Source organism: Girardinichthys multiradiatus, chromosome 14, assembly GCF_021462225.1.
Source record: "Girardinichthys multiradiatus isolate DD_20200921_A chromosome 14, DD_fGirMul_XY1, whole genome shotgun sequence".
In the NCBI taxonomy this organism is placed as follows: domain Eukaryota; kingdom Metazoa; phylum Chordata; class Actinopteri; order Cyprinodontiformes; family Goodeidae; genus Girardinichthys; species Girardinichthys multiradiatus.
Genome location: NC_061807.1, coordinates 40,396,382 through 40,421,752, shown reverse-complemented (window position 1 = coordinate 40,421,752; position 25,371 = coordinate 40,396,382). Strand labels below are relative to the sequence as shown.

The 25,371-nt window shown below is 38.3% G+C and overlaps 1 protein-coding gene across 7 annotated transcripts in view; it reads left to right on the top strand.

Annotated features, from left to right (window-relative positions):
* The window catches only part of nrxn2b (neurexin 2b), a 960,343-nt gene that overhangs the window by 125,333 nt on the left and 809,639 nt on the right, over nucleotides 1-25,371 (top strand). The window lies entirely within an intron of this gene.

The following is a 25,371-nucleotide window of genomic DNA, read 5'->3' as shown; positions in this document are numbered from 1 at the left end:
GGCAGAATTTAAATCCAGCTTAGGTGACTTTCTCAAAATTATTTAAGGTGTTCCAATCCCTTCTATAACCACAGGTGTACAGGCCACATTATCACAGAAGGGTCTGTGGACTCTGATGTGCATTGTGCACAGGGGTCGACAACTTTCTGCAGAATTAATAGCTAACAACCATTAAACTTTTTGTGGCCAGCTGATTTGATCAAGGAACAGAGCATAGAGAACTCCATGGAATAGGATTCCATGACTGAGCAACTGCATTAAAGCCCTACAGGGGTTGGACAATGAAACTGAAACACCTGGTTTTAGACCACAATAATTTATTAGTATGGTGTAGGGCCTCCTTTTGCGGCCAATACAGCGTCAATTCGTCTGGGGAATGACATATACAAGTCCTGCACAGTGGTCAGAGGGATTTTAAGCCATTCTTCTTGCAGGATAGTGGCCAGGTCACTACGTGATACTGCTGGAGGAAAACGTTTCCTGACTCGCTCCTCCAAAACACCCCAAAGTGGCTCAATAATATTTAGATCTGGTGACTGTGCAGGCCATGGGAGATGTTCAACTTCACTTTCATGTTCATCAAACCAATCTTTCACCAGTCTTGCTGTGTGTATTGGTGCATTGTCATCCTGATACACGGCACCGCCTTCAGGATACAATGTTTGAACCATTGGATGCACATGGTCCTCAAGAATGGTTCGGTAGTCCTTGGCAGTGACACGCCCATCTAGCACAAGTATTGGGCCAAGGGAATGCCATGATATGGCAGCCCAAACCATCACTGATCCACCCCCATGCTTCACTCTGGGCATGCTACAGTCTGGATGGTACGCTTCTTTGGGGCTTCTCCACACCGTAACTCTCTCGGATGTGGGAAAAACAGTAAAGGTGGACTCATCAGAGAACAATACATGTTTCACATTGTCCACAGCCCAAGATTTGCACTCCTTGCACCATTGAAACCGACATTTGGCATTGACATGAGTGACCAAAGGTTTGGCTATAGCAGCCCGGCTGTGTATATTGACCCTGTGGAGCTCCCGACAGTTCTGGTGGAAACAGGAGAGTTGAAGAGCACATTTAATTCTGCCGTGATATGGGTAGCCGTGGTTTTATGTTTTTTGGATACAATCCGGGTTAGCACCCGAACATCTGTTTCAGACAGCTTCCTCTTGCGTCCACAGTTAATCCTGTTGGATGTGGTTCGTCCTTCTTGGTGGTATGCTGACATTACCCTGGATACCGTGGCTCTTGATACATCACAAAGACTTGCTGTCTTTGTGATGTCACAGATGCGCCAGCAAGGCGTGCACCAACAATTTGTCCTCTTTTGAACTTTTGTCACCCATAATGTTGTGTGCATTTCAATATTTTGAGCAAAACTGTGCTCTTACCCTGCTAATTGAACCTCCACACTCTGCTCTTAGTGGTGCAACGTGCAATCAATGAAGACTGACTACCAGGCTGGTCCAATTTAGCCATGAAACCTCCCACACAAAAATGACAGGTGTTTCAGTTTCATTGTCCAACCCCTGTACATTATCAAGTGCCAGATGAAATGGTGTAAAGCATGCTGCTACTGGAGACTGGAAACATGTTCATTAAAGGAACAAATCTTGCCTTTCCCTCTGGCTATCCAATAAGAGAGTGTGGGTCTTGCTGCTGCCAGAAGAACAGAACTTGCCCTGATGGAACTGAGTCAAGTTTGGTGCAGAGGGTATCATGGTGTGTGGCTTATTTTCAGAAATCGGGCTCAACCCCTTAGTTTCTGTAAAAATAAAATGCTGCAGCATACCAAGACCTTTTGGACAATTGACATATCCCCGTTGAAAAAAGCAAGGTTCCTAAGTGTGTGAAAGAGTGAGTTATGTGAACCTGACTGTCCTGTACAGATTCCTAATCTCAACCTGATTCAAAACCTTTGGGATGTATTAGAGTGGAGGCTATAATACAAGTCAGCTTATCCAACATACATGCCTGACCTTGCATGTTCTTCAGGAAGATTCTTCAAATATTACCAAAACTTGCTTTAATAGAAAAACAAAAAAACAAAAAACAAAGGAGGACACAAAGAGGAAACAAAATCAAATGAGGTCACAGATGCTGATTTGTCTTTAGGGCAGATCAATTTGTTTTTCAGTGTTAAATAGAGGATATTAGGCCAGTGAGAGCTATTTAGAAAGAAGCTTTGTGAACTTATAATTGTGAAAAGCATCAGTCATTATTGTATTACAATCCTAATAGCTGCTATGGGCAATAGTATGCATAAGAGTCATTGTCTTTAGGATGACAATAAAAGTGACAATATCTTTTGAAAATATCAGTCTTTTTTGTTAATACATCTGTCACTGTATACTGTCAGTCTCAAACACAATACCAATCTAAAATTAAACCTTACTATTACTACTTACTAAGCTACATCTGTACAGCAGTTGTATGACTACTCACCATTAAATATTTGGATTGAGTCATATTTTTTCAAAAATATTAATGTTTATTGATACTCCGATGTAATCAGTAGTGGAGAAAAATAGTTCAACCAGCAAAAATAAAAATCCCCATTACAGCAAGAGTGTTTTTAGGTTTACAAACATGATCAGTTAGTTATTTATTATTGTAATAAATCACAATTCCTTTGACAGTATTTATATTTCTTATCTAAAATTCTTCAGAATTTTTATGGGTTGCTTGAACAATAAGAATTTTAGACTTCGAATTTTGACATCGATTTTGATAAAAATAAATTCCTAACTATATTTACATTTACATTGTAAATGCAATCTACTAGATCACATATAGGGCTAACACTAAACATTGTTGTTTTTTTTCTGTTTATTCTTATCACTTCTCTTTTTTTCCTTACCAACCAAATGTTCCTCGCGACTGTCCTATTCTAGCTTTCCTTTGCTCTCAGGATGTCAGTTCATGTCAAACTTGGTTTTGTTTTAAACCCCTGGCTCCTTTCTTGAATGACACATCCTATTTCCATATCTATGGTTTCTCCTTATTTTTAACATTCATTCTTTTTTTTTTGTTTCTCTTCATCGTGGAACATTTCTCAAAGTTGCCTCCTAGCTTCTTTTCTCAAGGCCATCTGCTCTCCACCCCCTTCACCTCACTGGCTGTCTACTCCTCTTGAGGTGACTCCCTTACTTCTCTTATCTCTTTACCCTTTACCTGCTGTCAGCACTTCACAGCCCTACCCCTCCTTCTCCTGCACATATCTCCCTCCTCTTCTGCTTTCATGTGTCTGAGTCTCCCCATCTTACTTGTGAATTCTCTAATTCCCTATGTAGCCATGAGGAATTGCTCTCTCCAGCTTGATCATTTGTACTCAGGGCGGGGGGTATGGTAGAAAAGCTCGTCATCCCTCATTATCACCGTGGCTTATAAATGTTGTATTATAACTTTCAGAATAATCAATACACTCAATATCTTGTAGCATTTCCCATGTGATGAAATTACTTGTAATTAGTACTAAGAAACTGCCACTGGTTATGTGCTAGCTGTTTGAAGTGGTGCATTTTTACATGGCTTACATTTCAGTTTTGACATCTCTGAAAAATAAATCCAAGTAAACAAAATATTTAGCTCAAATGATTTCTTCTGCTTAACCTTAGGTAATAAAATTAAAATTGGCACCATTTACATCGAAACCCTTCTAAACCTTCTTAGGTAAGACATAGATGCCATACTGTTGCTTTAAATCCAACAACTCTTGCAGTTTAGGACCCAGTAGCTAAAAAACATGACACTGCTGAGCCACATAGGTTTATTCTGTTCCCTCCATTTTTCTGTTCAACTTTCATAATTCCTTTAATGTCTTGAAGCCTCTCCTCCCTTTCTCTCCATGTACTTTGTGTAAGATTGCTGTCTGGCTGAGGAATAATATATACTGGTGCCTGTCTCTCAGCTAAATTGAGAAATATAATACCAATGTAGAGCTATAGTGACTGCATGAAGTATTTGTCCTTTTGAATTGGAGTTAGAGAGGATATCAAAAAGTGCAAGACAGAAACTGAAGAAGGAATTTGGGGAGGTGGGATTGGTATTGTGAAAAAAATGTAAAGGAGCATACCTAATTACATTGTGCTGATTTATTTTGATTTATAAGCTTTGAAGACTGACAACGAGATAATTTTTTCATTTATTCCTTTTATAAATCAAATGACAAGGTAAAGATTTTATCAGGCACTTTGCCACAAATCAGCCAACTTTCACCATACACATATGCAGAGATACTCTAATTATTTTTGGTCAACGGCAATTTGTTTTTGTCAAGCTATTCAATCTTTAATGTTATATTTCTAGATGCAAGCAGTGGGGAAAAAATATGAATCTTCTAGACAAACTTTCTTTTTTTAGAATGTTTCTACAATGATTCCTTAAAATCTCATGTTGCTTGTTGTTCATCTGTAAATGAGCTATTTTCTGTAAATAATAAATAAAAGTTTCACATGCCCCTCCCTGGGCTGCCACCTTAACGTTGTGGAGGGGTTTGAGTGTCCCACTGATCCTAGGAGCTATGTTGTCAGGGGCTTTAAGCCCCAGGTAGGGTCACCCAAGGCAAACAGGTCCTAGGTGAGGGATCACACAAAGCACAGCACACAGATCCCTTATGGTGATTGCCAAAAATGGACACAATGTTCCCTCGCCCGGACGCCCTGCTTACTAGCCTGTGTGTTCACAGCAGGCTCTCGCTGTGCAGGGTGGACTGTGTAACAGCAGAGAGCAAGGGGGAGGGACTTGTAAGGTGTTCTTGTTCAAATTTACAGGGTCTCTACTCTCTACTGCAGCTTTAAGACCCAAGAAGTGTTCTTGAATTTGGACCTGCTTGAAATAACATGTCCAAATCTAATTACGTTTTTCTTAGAAATTACATACTTAAATTAAATAATTATTAGTGTGTCAAAAGGTAACAGTTATGTGTTGCTGTGTGGGAATTAACGTCTGTTTTTGCTATTTAGATTCTCTAACCAGTGATCTCAGTCATGTCTCAAAAAGATACTGTAAAGTAGCTTTTCAATGGAAAATCAAATAAAAAAGAGACTAAATATAAACATTTACCAACCAGCCAAAGATTATTAATTATTCTTTAAAAAAATCTTACTTCCCACCTGCCACAGTAAAGGTGCTCCCAATGAAGCTGACATAGTGACTGTTGTGCTTTAAAAAAAATCTTTCTTCTCCTCTGTTTTAATCATCGTATTAGAATGCAATTTGTAATGGTTAGGGGTTTGCCTTTTACCATTAGGAGTTGTAATTAAAGCAGCTATGTGACTCTGTAGGCCATTGTTTTTGTAATTGGTGCTGAACTCTGCCTTATTCTTGGGTTGACCTCTAAATATAATGTCAAGCAAGGTATGGGTTCCCAAGTCAATGTAATTAGGATGCAAGTGAATGAATGCTTTTCTTTCATGACTAATTAATCAATGGAAAACTAAGAATGTAGTTTAATAATTAAAAATGTACATTGCAGATAAAGTACCATGGTTAAATCCTGTAATTGTGCCAGATTTGGCCAAAAGGGTAACTTTAATCATTAGTCCTTGGCAGATAGATGATACAGCACTTAAAAGACAACAGAGAATGAAAGTGGCAAAATAGAAGAAAAACACAAAGCTTAATGATGTTCACAGTAGGGGGGTCCTGGTGGCAGTTGTTTTTAGACCGAGTACAAGTATGAGTACTTCATGTTGGGTAGCTGCCAATACTGAGTTCCCATACAGAGAGGTTAATTAGTTAGAACTTAAACATTACACAATGACTTTTAAAACACATTTATTTTATTTAAAACAAGGTGGCTTGTTTTCCTAAGAAAACAAGCCCCCTCAGACTGCCCCCAGACTGCATGACATAAGCAGTTGCATCCCACTGAAAACGACTGGTCATCAACAGCGATGAACTGGGTAAGAGCTTCAGTTATCCTTACCACACATGGAATGTCCGTAGACATTTTTTTACATTTCTGGAGTACTTGCTGCAACGTTGGTTGTGTTGTGCTGTTACTAGTAGCAGACTCTTTGAATACTGCATTGTGTTTGGTCTTCAAATGCGTTATCAAATTACTTGTAGATGTATTGTATTCTACTCTCGACATCTTAGCCGAGCTCAGCAGTCTGCTTTTTTAATATTTTGAAACATCTACAAACAAACGACATTTTCACCCCTCCCTACTACTAGTAAATGTTATGGTAAACTTTTTAAATATTTACAACCTTCTCTGATGCTTCTCCAAATATTGTAATTTAACTACTTCATTGCTGAAACAATGTTTCCTGACAATAAATCTTATACTGTTTGAAAGCCACCATATTCCACCATTATATTGTGCTAACTCTGTAATAAAAATGCATTTGTGGGATGAGCAGAAGAGTTTAGAATGAAAACTCACTATCTCCTCTCTTATTGGATTGGATGATAGACGTTTAATGCAACAAGATGCTGGCAATTTTCTGTTACCAAACATGGCCCTCAGTAGTGGTTGGGAGGAGCATAAACAAGCACAACAGTGTGGGATGGCATCCCATTCTTCCACCAACATTTTTCACAAGTCATCTAATGCAGTGTAGGTCATGGCCAAGATGATCTCACAAATGTCCGGTTAGGTTGAAGTGAGGACTGCTTGCAAGTCTATAAAAAAAAGCAATAAATCATAGTTCTTAAAATGATTGATGATTGATAAAATAAGAAAAAGGGTTTTGTCAAATGCAATTATAGCTTTGTTAAACATGGGTTGAATTGTTTTATGATTTGATCTGTTTGTGGATAACAAAGTGGTGATTCAATCAATTTTGATAGAATAAGAAACATCAAATTAGGATGCATAAATATGGTCTCTGTTTAAAATTTTGTGGATGAAAATAGGTTTTGTCAACTTTTTTCAAGATGATTTTTAAAAGATGGAGTGGAGTTCAGCATAACATCAAGAAATTTCAATTAAAATTTCAAGCTTCTCCATCAGAAAATTGCAACACAACCTACAGTAGTTCAGATAACATCACAGTTTTTTTTTTTAGCATTCAATAATAAAGTTTTTAAAAGCCAAATATGTTCTTTTCTTAAGGGATGTCAGCGATGCCTTTTGGACGTGTTTTGCATGCTTAAAAAAAACTACTTTGTTGTCTTTATACATTTGGACAGTCCTAGTATAAACATATTTGAACTAAGCCCTGTTTTAGCATTTCTGTGTGAAGAAGGTTGATGTAGCAACAGCTTAACATTTGACCACAGCAAATTACTTTTTGAAATAGCAGGTCAGCTCAGTATACTTAACAAACATGCTTTCATTATTACTTCTAAATACGTACATTAGAATCAAGTATAGAATAAAGTATAAACTTTTCAGCAACCATTTCAGTGAGCCATGCTTACTGCATGGCTGACTGACCCTAAATAGTAAGGTGGTCCCCATCTCACAGCAATAATTTGTGACCTGAGGCGAGCCTCTGGCTACAGAGCTGTGGAGAGAAACAGTTTTGTTTTTCAAAAATTCTCCATGCACTGTTCTTATTGTTAGCTGTGTAGATGTTTTATGTTGAATGCTGGATATGTGCTGTATTCCTGGACATGGCGAACAGAGCTTATTAACAGAGGTTCAACACAAAACCATTAATGACCCCTTTTACTGTAGATATTCAAGAATTTAAGTTGTTTAATTAAATTAATACTGGGTCTTGAATGTTACATAAATACATAATTTTCTTTTTTGGAATCACCCTAATTTGACACTTTGTTTCCTGACTTGGATGTTTGCTGTTGAGAATAATATTTTTCTTTAGCTGTAAACCACTGTGAGAAGAATTGATGCATATTGTCGTTGAGTGTGCTGTTGAAAATAGGAAACGGACCTTTTTCTTTATACAGTGTATGAAACTAATGAGGGAGTGGTACCCTGGAAAACTTCCTGCAGATTTTCCTGTAATAGCCTTATTAGCAACATAACAGCAGAGGTCTAAATCCAAGACATTTAAATAAATCTGCATTTTAAAATCTACTACAGTAGTACAACTGTTTACTTTGTGTTGACAGAACACTGTATTTTCCATTTCCTGCTCATAAGCTCTCTGTTGTTCAGAGATCTCCCCCAAACAGTTCAGCAATAGGCTGTGATGGACAGCAAAGTTCAAGCTTAGTATAGATGCTTCAGATAGATGTCACACTTTTCAGCTTTTTGTTTGTAAAAGTTTTAAAAACTATGCATCATTTTCCTCCAGCTCCCAGAATTAGGCACTCTTTTGTGTAGGTCTATTACATAAAATACTAATGAAATACAGAGATATCTGGTTGTTTCTTCCTTCACAATATTTTCTTTTAGCACTGATGAGAATAAAAGGATGCAACATTTAATTATTTACCAGACACTGTACAATGTATGAAGAAAGAAAAAGTATTTGATAATATTTTGGCAATTTATTATTGATTTTAAAGCTACATCTCAATCATATGGACAAATGCAAATATGTACAGAGTAATTCCTGCTGCACAAGTTCTTTAAAAAAATGTGAGGATGAAATTGAACAACTTATCTAAAACAACAAGAATGCAAATTAATGACTTGGGTTGTGTTTACTCTTTAGCAATGTAATCTTAGCTTTGCTCACATTCATGTCATTTCATTTTCTTAGCATATATTTTTTTTACTTTATGTCACAAACTGTCATTAAATGAGGCTTGATTTCTTGTTTGTGAAGACTTTTAAGTAATCTAAATGTAACTATTTAGGGAAAATGCTCTGCTTCACATTCAGGCATCTTTAGTTTTATTATTAACTCCCATATTTTGGTTGCTTTTCTTCACTGATTGATCACTATCCACTCTCCCCCTGCTCTGAAAGATCATTTTGACACTATTCTTTGTAAGGGGGGTTATTTATTTTAGGAATTGGTTATTTATAAAGAGAATTTAAATTAGTAGATAATTAAATTTTATTGCTGCCAAGTTCTATGGGAACCTTGAAGAATATTGTGAAGATACAAAAACTGATCGGTCACATCTTCTGATGCTGAAGCAGCAACCCCTTAGCTTTCAGTACTGATTCCGGTTTAAGTTTTGGAATTGGTCACACATCCATGCCACACAGAAAAACATGCTGCAAACACATGCAAGGATACATAATCTGTCCTGTTATCCTTCAAATGAAGATAAAGTAGGAAGGGATGAAGGGGTGAATTGAAAAGCAGCCACGCGAGCATAAAAAATCCATGCAATGCTCCTAACATCCCTGGCTAATGGCTGTTAACCAGTAACTTTGTTTACAAGTTCTTCATTCAGTCTTCACTCATGAAGAACAGAGTTTAGGAGCATGCTGTAAATTCTACCACTGTTGTATAAGAGTCAACTTTACATTGCATGTGTGTGAAGTAGTGTTATCAAGGAGCAGCAAGGTGAACAAGAAAACAGCATACGCCACCGGTTTCAGATTCTTCTGTTGACTTATTATTTGTTCCTTTTGACTCAGACCACTCTCTCTTTTAGCTTCCAAGCGCTCACTGGTTTGTATAGCCAGTTGGCAACACACCTGCGCTTGAGTGGACCAAGCCACAATTAGATATGAAAAACAAAAACAAAATCTAAACAGAGAAACTAGAAAAACAAAATTACTAATCTAATTTACAAACTTATCTTCATAATGAAAGGATCTGCAAAATATACCATGTAATAGAAGTTAACTCAAAAGTTACTTTAAAGAAAAATAAACAAAGCAATACTCCAAAGAAAACCCTCTAATTGGTAGAACCCAGCAAGGTAATCAATGACATCATCCAGCCAATCAAGAAGGAAACACTATAACAAACAATGAGGAATAAAAAGGAAAACAAATACCATGAATATACTTTGAAACAAAATAAACAAATTCAACCAATAGTCCAGAAGTAATAGCTTTAACCCAAACATATAAATAGATGGAAACTGCAACATAATGCTAACACAAACAAACCCGGGATAGTAAGTGAAGCAAAGTTGCAAACTAATGTTTAAATTTAAGCTTTATGACCAGCTACCGAAAGTAAATAAATCAGAAATAAGAATAAGGGAAAAGTGGTAAACACAAACTGAACCACTTTGTCACAATGTGTAAAACAAAAGATCAATTAAATGATAATAGTTTAAACATAGACACAACAGAAAATGAATTTCTCAGCTAGACACGTTCAAAATGCTTATTTTATTCTATATAATGACCAAAATTACCACAAATGACAACATAATCGCCAGGAGACAACTGCTCATTCGACTGTTTAGTTTGTTGCTGTGTCAGATTGCTACTTCCAAAAGAAAAATGTCATGGAACTTCAGTAATCTCAAACTGGTTTCTTAAACATCACAATAAATTCTTTGTACTCTAGGCTTGCCAACTTTTTGCTGCAATCTGCAAGTGTTGAATTTGCTTGTTTCCTTCTCTACCTCTGCAAAGTGGCTTCTCTGTCCTCTGTGTGAACCCTTTCACCTTTTCTCAGGTGCTGCTCTAATTCTGTGAACGTCTTATTAGCAAAACAACTTCAGCTGGGCTCCGAAACTTTAGATTAACCTATTTAACAAATCATGTTCATGTCTGCTAGTTTATGCCATGTTTCTTATTTAATATCTATTAATACACCTGCAAAAAGATCCTGCTCTACACTCAAGCAAGTTAAAGGCAGGTATTGATCACAACATGCAGGGAGCATTTTGCCTGAGAATACCTGAAGGAACTGAAACGCCATCAGTGCAGATTTCTGCACAAACAAGGTGACATTCATTATTACATTATAGATCTCCTGTGAACCGAGCTAGTTCTCTGACATTTAATTCCTAATTCAGCGCTCCAAACAGACAGGCCCACCTATGGAGTTAATACTGCACAAGCAACATCAAATTACTCGGAAATGAGCATCTGATTGCTGATCTGCCTGCTGCTTTAATGCTGTCACTCAAGTTGCAGATTATTTGTGCTTGTGGCTCATCAGTTTAGCAAGGCTTCTCAACAGGAAGGATAGAAGTTAATCTCTGTTTTATATTTTAAACAGCCTTCATAAGTTATGGAGAAAATGTAAAGTCTGAGATCTGCTTCGTTTGTAAATAAAAGATGCAATAAAGATGTAAGCAATGCGGATTTCACATGATTGTCTATAATTATGTTGTCTTTCCACCAGGGATATAATGGTATTACACTTTTGTATGCTGATTACTGTGTGCCAATTAAAAAAAGCAGTGAAGTATGCTCTGCAAAGGCCGAATGCCTATACTTAATAGAACAACAAATATCTGCCAATTTTATTTAATTATGTAGGATGAAATCAATGGGCATTTGGTCATTGGAGCTGACAAAGGGTGTACTTTTTTACATGGCAGTAACTGCCTAACAGAAGTAAATAAGTAATTATGAAAGTACTCTTAGCTTGCAACTCTTCAGGAGCCACCACATTACACTTTTGTTGTCACCTTCTAAAAATTGAACTACAAAACTGAAAACAATCAGACAGAATAAGTAACAACACAAGTAAACCTACTTAAAAATCAGCATCATGTGGATAGACATCAACACTTTAGCCTAACAACATGAAGTGAACTTAATAATTTTACACAGTGTTTTTCTTTAAACAGAGAAACAAGTTTCTTTTGTTTCGATCTGTAGATGTTACAATTCTCTTGTAGACTTTAGGCTACAGAGCCTTGTTGGCATTCTTTTGTATTCTATTAAATCACTTTCAGATGACTAAAGTACTTTCTAGAGGCTTCACTGGGAGCCAACTGTGAGTCTTGGATTAAAATAAAATTGAATTGAATTGGAAAAATCTCTGGAGTTGATCGAATAATCCATGATGTGTCTTCCTATGAAAATCAGTTTTTAACTTAATTGGTTGCTACCTGTGTAAGGGTCACAACCCTTCAATGACAGGGTTGTGACCCCTAGTGGACCTATGTCGGTACTTACATGAATCGAACATGTAGCAAATTAATGAATTGAGGCATACAAAAATGTATTTCAGTCAGAAAGGGCACACCAACTGAATTATGCTTCACTCACAGCTATTCTGTATGTATAGTAGGGAGTCCTCACTACATCACTCCATCAGTCTGGGGGTTCCCAAATGACAAACATTAAAGACCCTTGGTCTAAATGGTTACAGATGTTACTATACTGTTGTGGTTCACTTTCTGAGTTATACATACGACTGGTAAGGTGCATTTCCACCACAAACTGGACTGAATTGTAGCCAGAATTTACTATTTGTTCACTCTGAGTTTTGTGACATCATCACATTGGTTTCGTAATATAACATTTTTCTATGTGTAAATTCATACAAACAATATTGAGGACTGTATATCATCACCCATCCCTATGTCACGTTTCTACAACAAAATCACCGAGAACCTTAAGAAAAGGCTTATGACTCTAATCGATTTCTGAGGGTAATATTTGTCAGGGAAGATGGAACAGCTTGAGAGGCAAACCGCAGTGTGTGTCTATAAGTGTGTGTGTGTGATGGGAATAAAAGGAAATTGGGAAAGCATGTACAAAGTGTGGATCTGCCTTTATTGCACCTCAGTGATAAGGCTTTAAAGCATTGTTGTTTTACCCTTTTCTCTTGCATACATCAATAATTGGATGACAAAAGTAGTTCCATACAAGCATAAATCTAGATTTAAACTTCGACAGAATCTAGACAACAATGAAATATAGTGATGCAAAACAGAGCTTTCTTTTGACTAAGAAAGGATTATTGTTTGTTCCTTCATCCCACTTTGAAGCTGTCAATGCAATGGAGCCCAACATTTCTTCACAGCCATCTTTGTCACCAAAAGGTCTTAATCACACATTTTCATAAACACACAAACACGCTGACACACATCCTCTGGCGTCACCGCTCACAAGCCAAGCAAGGAAGGTAAATATTGACTCACAGTCTTCTCATTAAAGCGCTCACTGACTACTGAAGCCCTGGAAGGACATATAGTACACTAATTACAAATAGAAGAATGTTATGTGTAACATTTGCTGGTGTTAATGGTGAACCTTCTATCTTCTCTTGATCCTGTTTGTGCCTATTGCCAAGGGATGGCTTTTTTTTTTTTTTTTGGTCATTCTGGATGTTAGGAATTACATGAGCTCATTTTTTAGTCTCCAAAGATAATTCATATGAAAAGATGGGCTAATCTTGTTATGGTAGAAAGTTATGCCAAGTCCATTCAATGAGCAAAGCCTCCAGCCCCAGTTTCTCTGCCAACTGTTGTTTGTACTCAACTGAGGAATGATTTGTTATGAATTATCTTTCCAGCTTAGAGTTACAATAAAGACTGCGCTTTTCCCTGATGCTTGTTGTTTTGGCTCTGGTTTGATTTTGGTCCGTAGCAAGAAAGTCAGACAGTTTTTAATACCAGTTTTCTAACACTATAGAAATAAGACATCATAGTCAAAACTAAAATTATGAACAAGGGTCTATCTAATCACACGGAAGATAAAAGAACTGTAAAAATAGAAACATTGTTCGCATGCACACATTTCTGATAAAACCTAAAAATGTTATTACCTTATTGTCACTTGACCTGTTCTCCTTGGTTTATGTCTAGAGGAAGCAGTGACCTTTTCAGCCCTGTTCCACATCAGGTCTATTAAGCACTGACAGTTCACCTCCCCCTTTTCCTTGTGAGAGGATAATACCAACTGCCCTTTTTTACAGTGATAAAAAAGCAAGACTGGCCTCAATGTGATTTCATTTTCTCTGCTCCTGGAGCTTCAGTAGGCAGCAGTGCTAACAGTCACTTTACGTGAAAGAAATCACCAGGTATGGCAGTTCCTTTAGTGTGTGATTAAATATCAATAGATCTCTATTTTTATAGTGACGTGGATACCAGCGTCCAGGCATAAGATTGGATTACCTTTAGCACTGGACTATAATCTTGATGATCGTGAATAACCACACAAACATTCTATTAAATATGTAGTTGGAGGGATTGATTAAAGCTGATACTGTAATCCATATAATACTTGAAAATTGAATATTCCATCAGCACCCCTGCATGCCATTGGTGTTCTATTTGAAGATGGATTTTCTACTTTTGCCTTTTATTGCAACAGGAGGAGGTAAAGTATGTAACTGAACAAAATCTGTGATGGACTGGCAACCTGTCCAGGGTGTACTGCGCCTTCTGCCCATAGACTGCTGGACATAGGCACCGGCTTTCCTGCGACCCACTTTGGAAGAAGCGACTGAACAAAACCGAGCACTGAAAGGGTGTAAAAGCTCGTCAAAATAAAAATGTTCTGTGTTCCAAAATGTTTCTCCAATACGTAACAAATTGCCTTTTCGGAGGCTGTAACATTTCTTTAAGCACATGAAATGTTCTTGTATTAAGAGTTGCGAAAAAAAACCCAACTCTTTAGTGCTCCTAAACTGCAGCCCTTCAGACCACTGCCAGCTTGAGTTATGACAATTGGTTCACCTGTAGAGTTCTCCAAAAAGGACATAAATCTGCTTTAAATACAACAGGAAGTCAGCAATTTTGTCAGAGCTGTTAATTTAATCTTATACTTGCTGTATTTTAACAAACTCCTATGGATTCCGCTTCCGCCTCTCTGCCTGCTCAGACGCTTTTCTCCTAAGCTCCCTGCTTGCTGGCATTCTTTTACTCCTAACTTTTTTCTTTTAGCCAAAATTACGGAAATATTGGATATATATAATATATATATATATATATATATATATATATATATATATATATATATATATTTATATTTATATATATGCCTAAACATCTTAAGTTTACTTACTTACTTATTGTGTTGATTAAGGAGGTCTGACAGTAATGAGCATCTGAACAAGCATTGCTTATTCACACTGTGATTAATCAAGGAGAGACCAAGTGTTCTCTATGGTAAAGCTCTTTTAAAAGTCTTTATTGATAGCATACTTTTTGTGTATGTCTTGATGGCCATATGTCCTCCTCTGCTCCACTGTCATGTGGTGTCCCACATGACAGTTGGAGTCTATTCTCTGAGCTTCAAGGAGCCAGTGTAGGGATTTTAGAACTGGGGTGATGTGCTCCACTTTCTTAGTTCTAGTGAGGATGCGGGCAGCAGCGTCTGGATCAACTGCAGCTGTCTGATCGACTTTTTAGGCAGACCTGTGAAGACACCGTTGCAGTAATCGGTTCTACTAAAGATGAACGCATGAATTAGTTTTTCAAGGTCCTGCTGAGACATTAGTCCTTTAATCCTGGAGATGTTCTTTAGATGATAGAAGGCCGACCTTGTTACTGTCTTTATGTGCCTCTGAATGTTCAGGTTTGACTCCATCACTACACCCAGGTTCTGAGCCTGATTGGTGGTTTTTAGCTGTATTAACTGAAGCTGTGTGCTAACTTTTAACCACTCTTCCTTTGGTCCAAAGATTATTACTTCAGTTTTGTTTTGATTCAGCTGAAGAAGATTTTGGCACATTCATACATTCATTTCTTCTAAGCATTTAACCAGCGCTTGAATGGGTTCATAGTCACCTGGTGACATCGTAATGTATAGCTGTGTGTCGTCTGCATAGTTATGATAACTTATGTTGTTGTTTATTAAAATCTGAGTTAGGGGGAGCATGTAGATATTGAATAGAAGGGGCCCTAAGATGGACCCTTGCGGAACGCCACATGTGATTTTTGTGGTCTCTGATGTAAAGTCACCTACTGACACAAAAAAGTCCCTGTCCTTCAAATATGATTTAAACCAATTGAGTGCTGTACCAGAAAGGCCCACCCAGTTTTCCAGGCACTCTAATAAAATGGAGTGATATATATATGGCTGCATGGTGGCGCAGTTGGTAGCACTGTTGCCTTGCAGCAAGAAGGTCCTGGGTTCGATTCCCAACCGGGGGTCTTTCTGCATGGAGTTTGCATGTTCTCCCTGTGCATGCGTGGGGTGTGGGTTCTCACCGGGTACTCCGGCTTCCTCCCACAGTCCAAAGACATGCCTGTTAGGTTAATTGGTCACTCTAAATTGTCCTTAGGTGTATGAATGTTTGTGTGTTGCCCTGTGATGGACTGGCGACTTGTCCAGGGTGTACCCTGCCTCTTGCCCATAGAGAGCTGGAGATAGGCACCAGCTCCCCCGCGACCCACTATGGAATAAGCGGTAGAAAATGACTGACTGATGATATATATATATATATTTGTGTGTGTGTGGTGTGTAAATGATGTGCATGAGTGACCAAACATGCCAGATTTTGTTGAGGAATCCCAGCGATAGATTTGCCCCAATCTCTGCTGTGACTAGGTCTGAGATCAATAAATTCATAAAGCATATTTAAAACTATGTTGTTAGCAAGAATCAGGCTGCCAAACTATGACTGTTTCTTTCCATAAATGTTTCTGCCACCAAACCAAGCAATCACATCTTCACATCAGACATCTTCACTGGGGGAGCTCCTTTAGGCACCCACGACCTGTTACTGTTGGTGTAACACACAATAGGGAAGCTTTTTAAGCTCTGAAACAGAACCACTGAAGAACTGGAAAATAAAGAATAGCTTCCCTAAAAAACGGAAAATAAATGGGACAACAGATCTTTGTTTCCCAGCGGAAACATAGCCAAGCAGATAAATGTCTACACCTTGACAGAAGTTTCTTCTATGGGAAAATAAAAGAATCAAGGGAATCATTAGTAAAAAGTTGTTTTTCTGCAGAGTATAAGATTTATCCCAACTAAAACCAGTATTACAGCTTGACTGAGAAGATGCAATACATTCCTTTAGAGAGGCCAGGTGCATTTTTAACCATTTTTGCACTGTGCTCCTGGATAAGGACATGAAAGAGTTGTGTTAGAAATGTTTGAACATAGTGGAATTCTCGAATTACATTATTGTATTTAGGTTTTAAAAGACATATTATAGGCTTGACTCCGTGTGACCTGCACACAAGTGAAGCTTTTGGAATCTGAAAATAGCTACAAGGAAAAGAAAAGCAAAGGAGACCCCCTTCTGTTCAAGCTGCTTTAAATCCTGTCTTTGTTCTCAGGAGTTTGGCAGTTCAGTCAACTTTCACTGCTTTGATTCTTCAGTGACACATCACTAGCTCCCAGATCTGCTCAACACTCAATGCTCAAAAAGTTTAAAGGGGTGAAGAAAGGGGTGAGCATAAGTGCAAGCGCATCCTGTAAGGCCTGCCCTTCGTTCGAGCTCTCACATCACAGGCAATTCTCCTCCATGTATAAGTCCATTTCCCTCAGCTGATAAACCAGCAGGCAGAGAGCTGAGCACAGTGGGGAATATGTTTAGATTTTCTGTTCTGTTTCTTGTGTATTATGTGCCAGATTTCCATGAACAAGCTAACTGTTGCAACACATGTTTTGAACAATGTTGTTTTCTTAAATTGCTGTGTAGTATGGTGGTCCAACCCAGGAATTACTGCAAGAGTCACAAGCTGTTGTTCTGTCATCATGCTATTTCGAGACTGGACACCGAAATCCGTGTGGTTGGCATGATAACTACCTATTCATCGTTCTTACTATGGCAGATCTAAAATAAATGTAGTTAATAGTTTATTCATGAAGCAATAAAGAAATTAGCAAAAAAGGTGCAAACTTGTTCTACCTGCACTAATCTCAGTTAAATCAGAATCAGCTTTATTTCCAAGCTTGTAAAGACAAACAAGGAATTTGACTCTGGTACACTTTGCTCTCAGTGAGGATTCTTTTTTTCTTTTTGTAATATATAATAGTGGAAATAAAGAATATCTTTTTTAAGGCACATATATACACAATAAACTTTACAAAAGAATATAATGCGAGATTAGTCCAAGTATGCATGGTGCTGTTCTGGAACTCATTCGCTCGTTTGCGGCGATTTTCCTGACCCTAGACCTGTATAAGTCCTGGGTAGAAGGAAGCTCAGCCATGATAACTCTTTCTGCAGACCTGATTGTTCGTTGCAGCCTGGACCTGTCCTGTTTGGAATCAAGGTTTAACAGTCTAAGCTTGGGTCTGTTTTGGGCCACTTCTTAAAAGGAGTCAGAAATCACATTATTTCAGGCCATTAATACCTGATGAGGTTCTGCTGATTTGCCACTAGTGATTTCCAGTTAGAATAGAGTTTTGTTTTGGATGTAAACTTTATCATCATTCTGAGAAATCTTATGTTAATATTTTTAAATTTTATTATTTATTACCTTTTTAGTGTTTTTGAGTTCACCCAATCCTAAAGCAAACCTTGTCATCATTGCTGCTCTTGTATTCTTCTAGTGTCAAACACTGTACAACATTGATTATCAGATCAGAATTGACTTCAGCTTCCATCGCTCACATTGTATGTCAACAACTACAATATGTAAAAAAAATAAAAAAAGATAAGGAACAGTATGTACAAGTGGGGATGTGTCTTTTTATGTATATAAAATATGGAAGGCAGGTTATGATAGTGCAAATATGCTTATTTACATCTACCACAGTAGATGACTACCCTAGCTTGGAGGTATTAATTATTTTCCACACAGAGACAGCCTGGAGGAAGAACCTATCTTTGCAGTGCCTGCTTTTTGCCTTTACCACCCTGTTTTGCTGACCCAAGGGTAAAAGTCTAAAAGGTTTGTGTCCACGATGTGTGGGGTATACAGAGATGTTAGCTGCTGTTTTCCTAATCCTAGATCTGTACATGTCCTGGATGGAGGTCAGCCCTGATGATCCTCTCTGCAGACTTAATGCTTGGTTGCAGTCCGGACCTATCCTGCTTTGTAGATGAGCCAAATCACATAGAGATGGATGAAAACAAAACAGACTGAATGATGGCACTGTAGAAGACCAGCAGCTCTTGTGGAATGTTGTACTTCTTGAGTTGCTGTGGAAAGTACTGTCTCTGCTGGGCCAGTGTCCTGAGAAAGGGTGATTCCTAGGAACCAGAAGATCTCCACAGTGTTGTTGAAGAGCGTGGGGCTTGGTCTTTGGAAGTCCACCATCATCTCCACAGCCGGATAAGCTATAGATAGTTCTGACTGCACCAGTGGACCAGTCATTCCACCTCCTGTATGTATGCAGACACGCCATTGTCCTGGACAAGACCAACAACGGTGGTGTGATCTGTGAACTTCAGGAGTTTCACAGATGAGTTTACTGAGGTGCAGTCATTTGAGTACAAAGAGAGAAGTGGGGAGAGAACACACCTTTGGGGGGTGCCGGTGCTGATGGTTCTTGAGCAGAAGAAGATGCTTCCCAGCTTCACCTACTGCTGCCAGTCAGTCAGTAAGCCGGTCTTCCACTGACAGGTGGAGGCCGGCACTGTGGGCTGGGGGAGCTTCTGGTGGAAGATGTCTGGGTTGATGGTGATGAAGGCTAAGCTGAAGTCCACAAGCATTATCCTGGTGTACATCCCTGGGTGGTCGAGGTGGTGCAGGATGAAGTGCATACCCAAGGTGACCTCATCATCTGCCGACTTGTTTGCCTAGTAAGCAAACTGCAGGGGTTCCAGCAGGGGGGCTGTGATGTCCTTCAAATGCTTAAACACCAGTCACTCAAAGGATTTCATGACCACAGACGTCAGGGCAACAGGCCTGTAGTCATTTTACCCTGTGTTGGTGTGTTTCTTGTGGACCGGGATGATGGTGGAGCTTTTAAAACAGGAGGAAACCTCACACAGCTCCCGAGACTGGTTTAGGATAGGGGCTAGTTAATCAGGGCTGGTTTTCAGGCAAAAAGGGGAGACACCATCAGAACCCAGAGCTTTCTTCCAATTCAGATGCTGAAAGACCCTCTTCTCTGATCTTTAATGCAGGCAGGGGGAGAGTGGAGGGGTTTGTTGTAAAACTGAGGTTTTTGGCCCTCTTCCCCCCCTGTTCACCACCGGGTCCGTTTCTCTCCAGTTCCGAGACCCAACCAGTAAAACCAGCAAAGTATTTACCTTGTGAAATAATGAGAAAAGGTTAAGTATAAAATTAGGATTTAATGTCAAAATGATCAGTGTACAGAGTATACAATTGAACAGATACAGAGCGACATTCACCTTCGGTACTGGGCTCCCCTCAGCCCATCTTAGGGATGAACCAAGAGGAGCCAAGAATGGAGCATGAGTCCTGCTTTTATCTATGCCGGTTCTTAACCCTCCAAAATGGTGTCATCCTCTTGTATCAGTTTATCTTTGACTATGTGTTACGTCTTATGTGATATCAACAGTTATGTTGTGTAAGCTGTAGCAGGAAGCAGTGTGGCAGATAAGCAACAAGGGCAGAGATATGTAATTAGGGCAGCAATGAGATTAGAAAAGCCACAGAATCATACATGCAAAATCATACATCCATAACAGGGTTGTAGAATTATTGGTAGTTATTAGTTATTTCTTTACAGGAATAAATACTCGCTGCAAATCACTGAGTAAAATAGATTTAAACATGTGGATCAACCGCCTCACTCACTCAGTATGAGTGCTTGCTTTTTGATATGCTGATATTCATTTCATGTTGCTGACTGACAAGCAGCTTGACCCCATGGAAGTTCCTGACTGTGCAACACTTTGTCTCTATGTTTAGCAGCAATGCTTTCATTGCATGTTTCACATCTCACCTACAAATAGAAATCTGGCTGAATATCCTATAGATCTTTCCCACTGTGACTCACTAACCCCTTGATCACATTTATTCACTCACAAACCTGTAAACGCTTTTTTTTTTTTTAGCACCGATTGGCCACTCTAGGTCAGACAAATTGTAATTCTTTATTTCCTTTTTATGGTTCTGACAAAAAAAAAAAAGGTTTAAAATTGGTTGTCTTACATTTCTTGCTGAGAAATACAGTCAATCATTTTCTACCGCTTATTCCATAGTGGGTTGCGGGAAGCTGGTGCCTACACACTCATTCATACACATAAGGGCAATTTAGAGTGACCAATTAACCTAACAGGTTAACCTCTTCTCAATTATCAATGTAGAAATCTTTTTTGGCATGACAGCAATCACGTAGTTTTTACAATTGCTGACTAGCTTTTTGCATGTTTCCTTTGGTCTTGAGCTCCAAGTTTTTTAGGTCGGAAGGGCTCCCTGCCATGGCCCTAATCTTTAACTCTTTCCACATATTATTTTTCAGATTCAGTTCAGGACTCTGGCTGGGCTACTCCAAAACAGCATTATTGCTGCCAGTCAGAAGAAACGTGTTGGTAAAATTAAAGGACTATTATAAAGTGAATCTGCAAGATGTATGAATAATGTTGGGCTTAACAATAACTAGTTAATAACTGACAAGTCTTTAAAGAATAATATTTTAAACACTTAAATGCAGAGTTACTGCCATCTCTTAGAACTTTTGTGGATGTTGTTTGTCTCAAATTTATAGGCCACATTCATGTAAGTGCGAACTTTTCTTACCAGCCTTGTGAGAACCACATTGCAGCAATCTGGGAGGATGCAATGGCATGTCCAGTGTTTTTAATATGTTCATGAGTCACAATGGCTTCACACATGCAATCTAAAGGAAATGTGAAAAGAGTGTTTTTTTCAGGCACATCAGCTGAAGCAGAAAAAACTGTCTGAACTCTATCAATGGCATAAGTACATATGAGCTGCTGCTTACACTTTCTCCTCTTCTGTCTTCATCAGCAATTACATTAGCAGAGGCTTTTTCTGTTAGCATGATGGTCACATGCTGCATTCAGTCTTGTAACTTTGGTCAGTCTCCCAGCAACCAACCTACCGTGGTGGGGTGCAACAGGAGATCCCTTCTCCCAACTTAGGAGCATACATGGGAAGCGCAACACACACCAATTCCTATCAGGACGTTAGTCTAAAAGCTGCTGAGAAGGAGTTCATACCTGACTCTCTTCCTCTTGCTGTCAGTGAGCATTCTGGGTTTGATGTGAGAACTGATGAACAATGCTGCCAGCATGAGCTATATGTGTTAGACAGTGCTTGCAAATGGTCACATTGCTGGTGTACCATCTCACTCTGTGCCTCCTTAGACATTACTTTCTGATCTGACCACTGCACTTGACCACTTCACTAAGTTACTGCTGCAATGCTGTTTTTCTACATGAGCTGAGCTAAATGGTCCACATGGCCTAGACAGAGACAGGTAAATGGAAGAGCTTGGCTTTCTCCATCAACCGTTACATTGCCAAGTTAACATAAGAAAAGTTTTTATATTTGAGTTCATTGCAGATGATGATGGGATGGAGATGAGGGTTTGAGCTGGTTTTGAATGAGAATTCGTAGGTTTCAATGAGCCAAGTCAGCATTTCAAGCAAATAAATGGATATGTAGAAGCTCATCTACTGCTATGTTACTGTTAACTAGGATATGCAGCAGTTGTTACTTTTAACAGCAAATGCAAAGTTTCAAAGATAGTGAAGTTTGTTCTTTTTTGTCCTTGGTTTTCTACACTTACCAATGTGGAGTATTTGGTTTTGTAAGGTTTCCACGAAACGTGTTATGCAATTTACTTCAACTAAATATTTTGTGACATATTCCAATATAGAAGAAACCTGAAAACTGCAACTTTAGATTGTACAGTTCTACTATAAAACAAAATTACATTAAAGTCTCAAAACATTAAAAGGTTGCATTCCAAGGCGTGGTTGTCAAAATTGAAAAACAATTATGATAACCCCACTTTTACTAATTTCTTTAAATCTTAGCAAATTAAACTGTTTTAGTCTCAACTATGGTTTCAAGTCCAAGTAAATCAACAAGTAGATGAGTTTAAAGCATTAAATAATTTTAAATGGTTACCTGAAATTTGTGACATTTTACTTTAAAAAACAAATGATTGTCCATGCCTGCTTATGTACAGATGTATATGATATATTTTGAAACTCAAATACTGATAAAGAAATGCATGTAGTACACAACTAAAGTTATTTATTTGATTTATTTGCAACAAACAAGTGCAAAACGAAGCTTGAAGCTGCTCGAAGTAATTTATGTCTGGATTGAAAAACAACAGACTTTGTCATAGCTTTAAAGTCAACATCTATCTTTTCCCCTCCTCGCCATCTGTCTGCCAAGCAATATTATATTTCCAGCTCTCTGTGTTAAAAAACAGTGGCCCAAAGTAGCAGCTATTACCCACATTACCCCTCATTTTTCTGTCATTATAGGTAATAAAATAATGGACCTCCTGCCAGAAACGGGATGTCTAGTAAACTTCACAGTCATTAAGAGATAAACTACACATGATAATCCTGATGGCAGTAATTTAGTGGATGAGTCAGAGATGGAATATAAACGACAGATGTAAAATGCTAATAAAATGCAGATTATCTACAGTGCCTTGCAAAAGTATTCGCCCCCTTGGCTTTTTAGATATTTTGCTACAGTCCAACCTGTAATTTAAATGTTTTTTTAATCTTATTACATGTGATAGATCTGCACAAAGTAGTCTAATAGTATAGTAATAGTAATACATGCACTATTAGTCTAATAGTGAAGTAAAATGAGAAACAAATAAAAGAAAAAAATTTGCATGTGCATATGTCTCCACCTGCATTGTTATGAGCCCATATAGCCCCTAAAAAGTTTCCGTACAACCAGTTACCTTTAAAAGTCACATAATTAGTGAAATGAAGTCCACCAGTGTGCAGTCTGCATGTCACTTGATCTCTCAGCATAAACACACCTTCCCTGAAAGGCCCCAGAGGCCGCAACACCACTAAGCAAGAGACACCACACCATGAAGACCAAGAAGCTCTCCAGACAAGTCAGGGACAAAGTGGTTGAGTTTGACTTTAATGTTTCTTTTAAGGGGAAACATTTAAATGTGTTGAAATGGCCAAGTTAAAGTCCAGACCTTATTCTAAATGAGAATCTGTGGTAAACTTTGAAGATCAGTGTTCACCAGTGAAAACCATCCAACACGAAGAAGCAGTTTTCCATGGAGAAATGGGCAAAAATCCCAGTGGCAAGAGGAGGCAAGCTTTAGCGTGTAGTTATGCAGTTATTTGTTGTTTGCTTCACAATAAAAAATAATACATCTTCCAAGTTGTAGCATGTTCTTGAAATTAAAAAAATTGCAAATTCTCATACGATCCATTTTAATTCCAGGTTGTGAGGCAACAAAACACGAAACATGCCAAGGGGGTGAATACATGTGCAAGTCACTGTGCATCAAATCTATTTTTTACATCGTTAATCATATTTAAAGAATACTGCTTTGGTTTTTGCCTTGATACTTAGTCATATTTGTCTACTAAAGGTGTTTATCTCCTGGTGCTCAGCTGTGCAGTCTTTTGTAAACAACTTGAATTTGGTTCCAAGATAATACTTTGTGAGGCCATCAAAATATATATTTGTTATTGGTAATAATTATTGCGAGGTATCTTACAGGTAGTGTACAACTATATTAAAATTTGGCATCCCCATTTTGGATTAACGTCTGGCTCCAATCCAAAATCCCCCTGTCTTTTCTTGGCCTACTGTAACACACAGTTTTGTTCTGACATTCATCACTTTTTCACTGCAGGGAACCAAAACACAATGTGCTCACAACATTCAACAGCTTCTGCCTCTGAGTGGTGGCATTTTTTGAGATCTATGAGGGTGTTTATGAGAAGCTTGAAAAGGGCATTTTGCAGATTTATGGATGACAGGCCTAACTGATTTCTTGTGTGTATTTGAGACAGCAGCTCTCCCCAAACCCGACAATATCAAATGGCTGCGTCAGACCAAGAAATTGACAGGGCAGTGGGGAAAGAAAGGGGTGGGTGTTCGAATGAATAAGTAAAAAGGTCACATCAAGCCATTTTCATGAAAACACATTAACTTTTGTTTGGTCAAAAAACATACCTGCTCAATTAAAATAGCACATTGAGCTAATGAAATTCCAATAAATGGTGTTGAGGTGGAACCAGAAAACAATGATGCAGAGCTCACGCGTATATGAAATTGCACATTATTGACAAGTGACCTTTAGAGGAGATTCCCAGTTTCCGAGTTTGGGCTTTGTAAGGTTTGGGTTTGTCTTGTATGTCTGCACGTGTGTATGCGTGTGTATTATCTTTGTGATCTCTGTTTTGCTACATAAGATTTACTCATGTGAGTAAATTGCACTAGTACAGTAGCCAAGAGGTCTTATTGCTTCAACTTTCATTTATTGGGTCCATTATCACCTCCTGGCAAGGAAGTGGAACACTAATATTTTTGACAAATGGCAAGTTGTCGAATTGGTTTTTACTACACCTTGAACAGAAAGAAATGCCAGTCAGTCAGTCAGTCAGTCAGTCATTCAGTCAGTCAGTCAGTCATTCAGTCAGTCAGTCAGTCTGTCTGTCTGTCTGTCTGTCTATACATTACTGTGTAAAGATTTTTAGCAGGTGTGAAAAAATGCTGTCAACAAAGAATCCATTCAGAAATATAAATGATGATTGTTTATTTTCATCAATTTACAAAATGCTAAGTGAGCGAACCCAAACATACAGTACTGTATATATAGATATA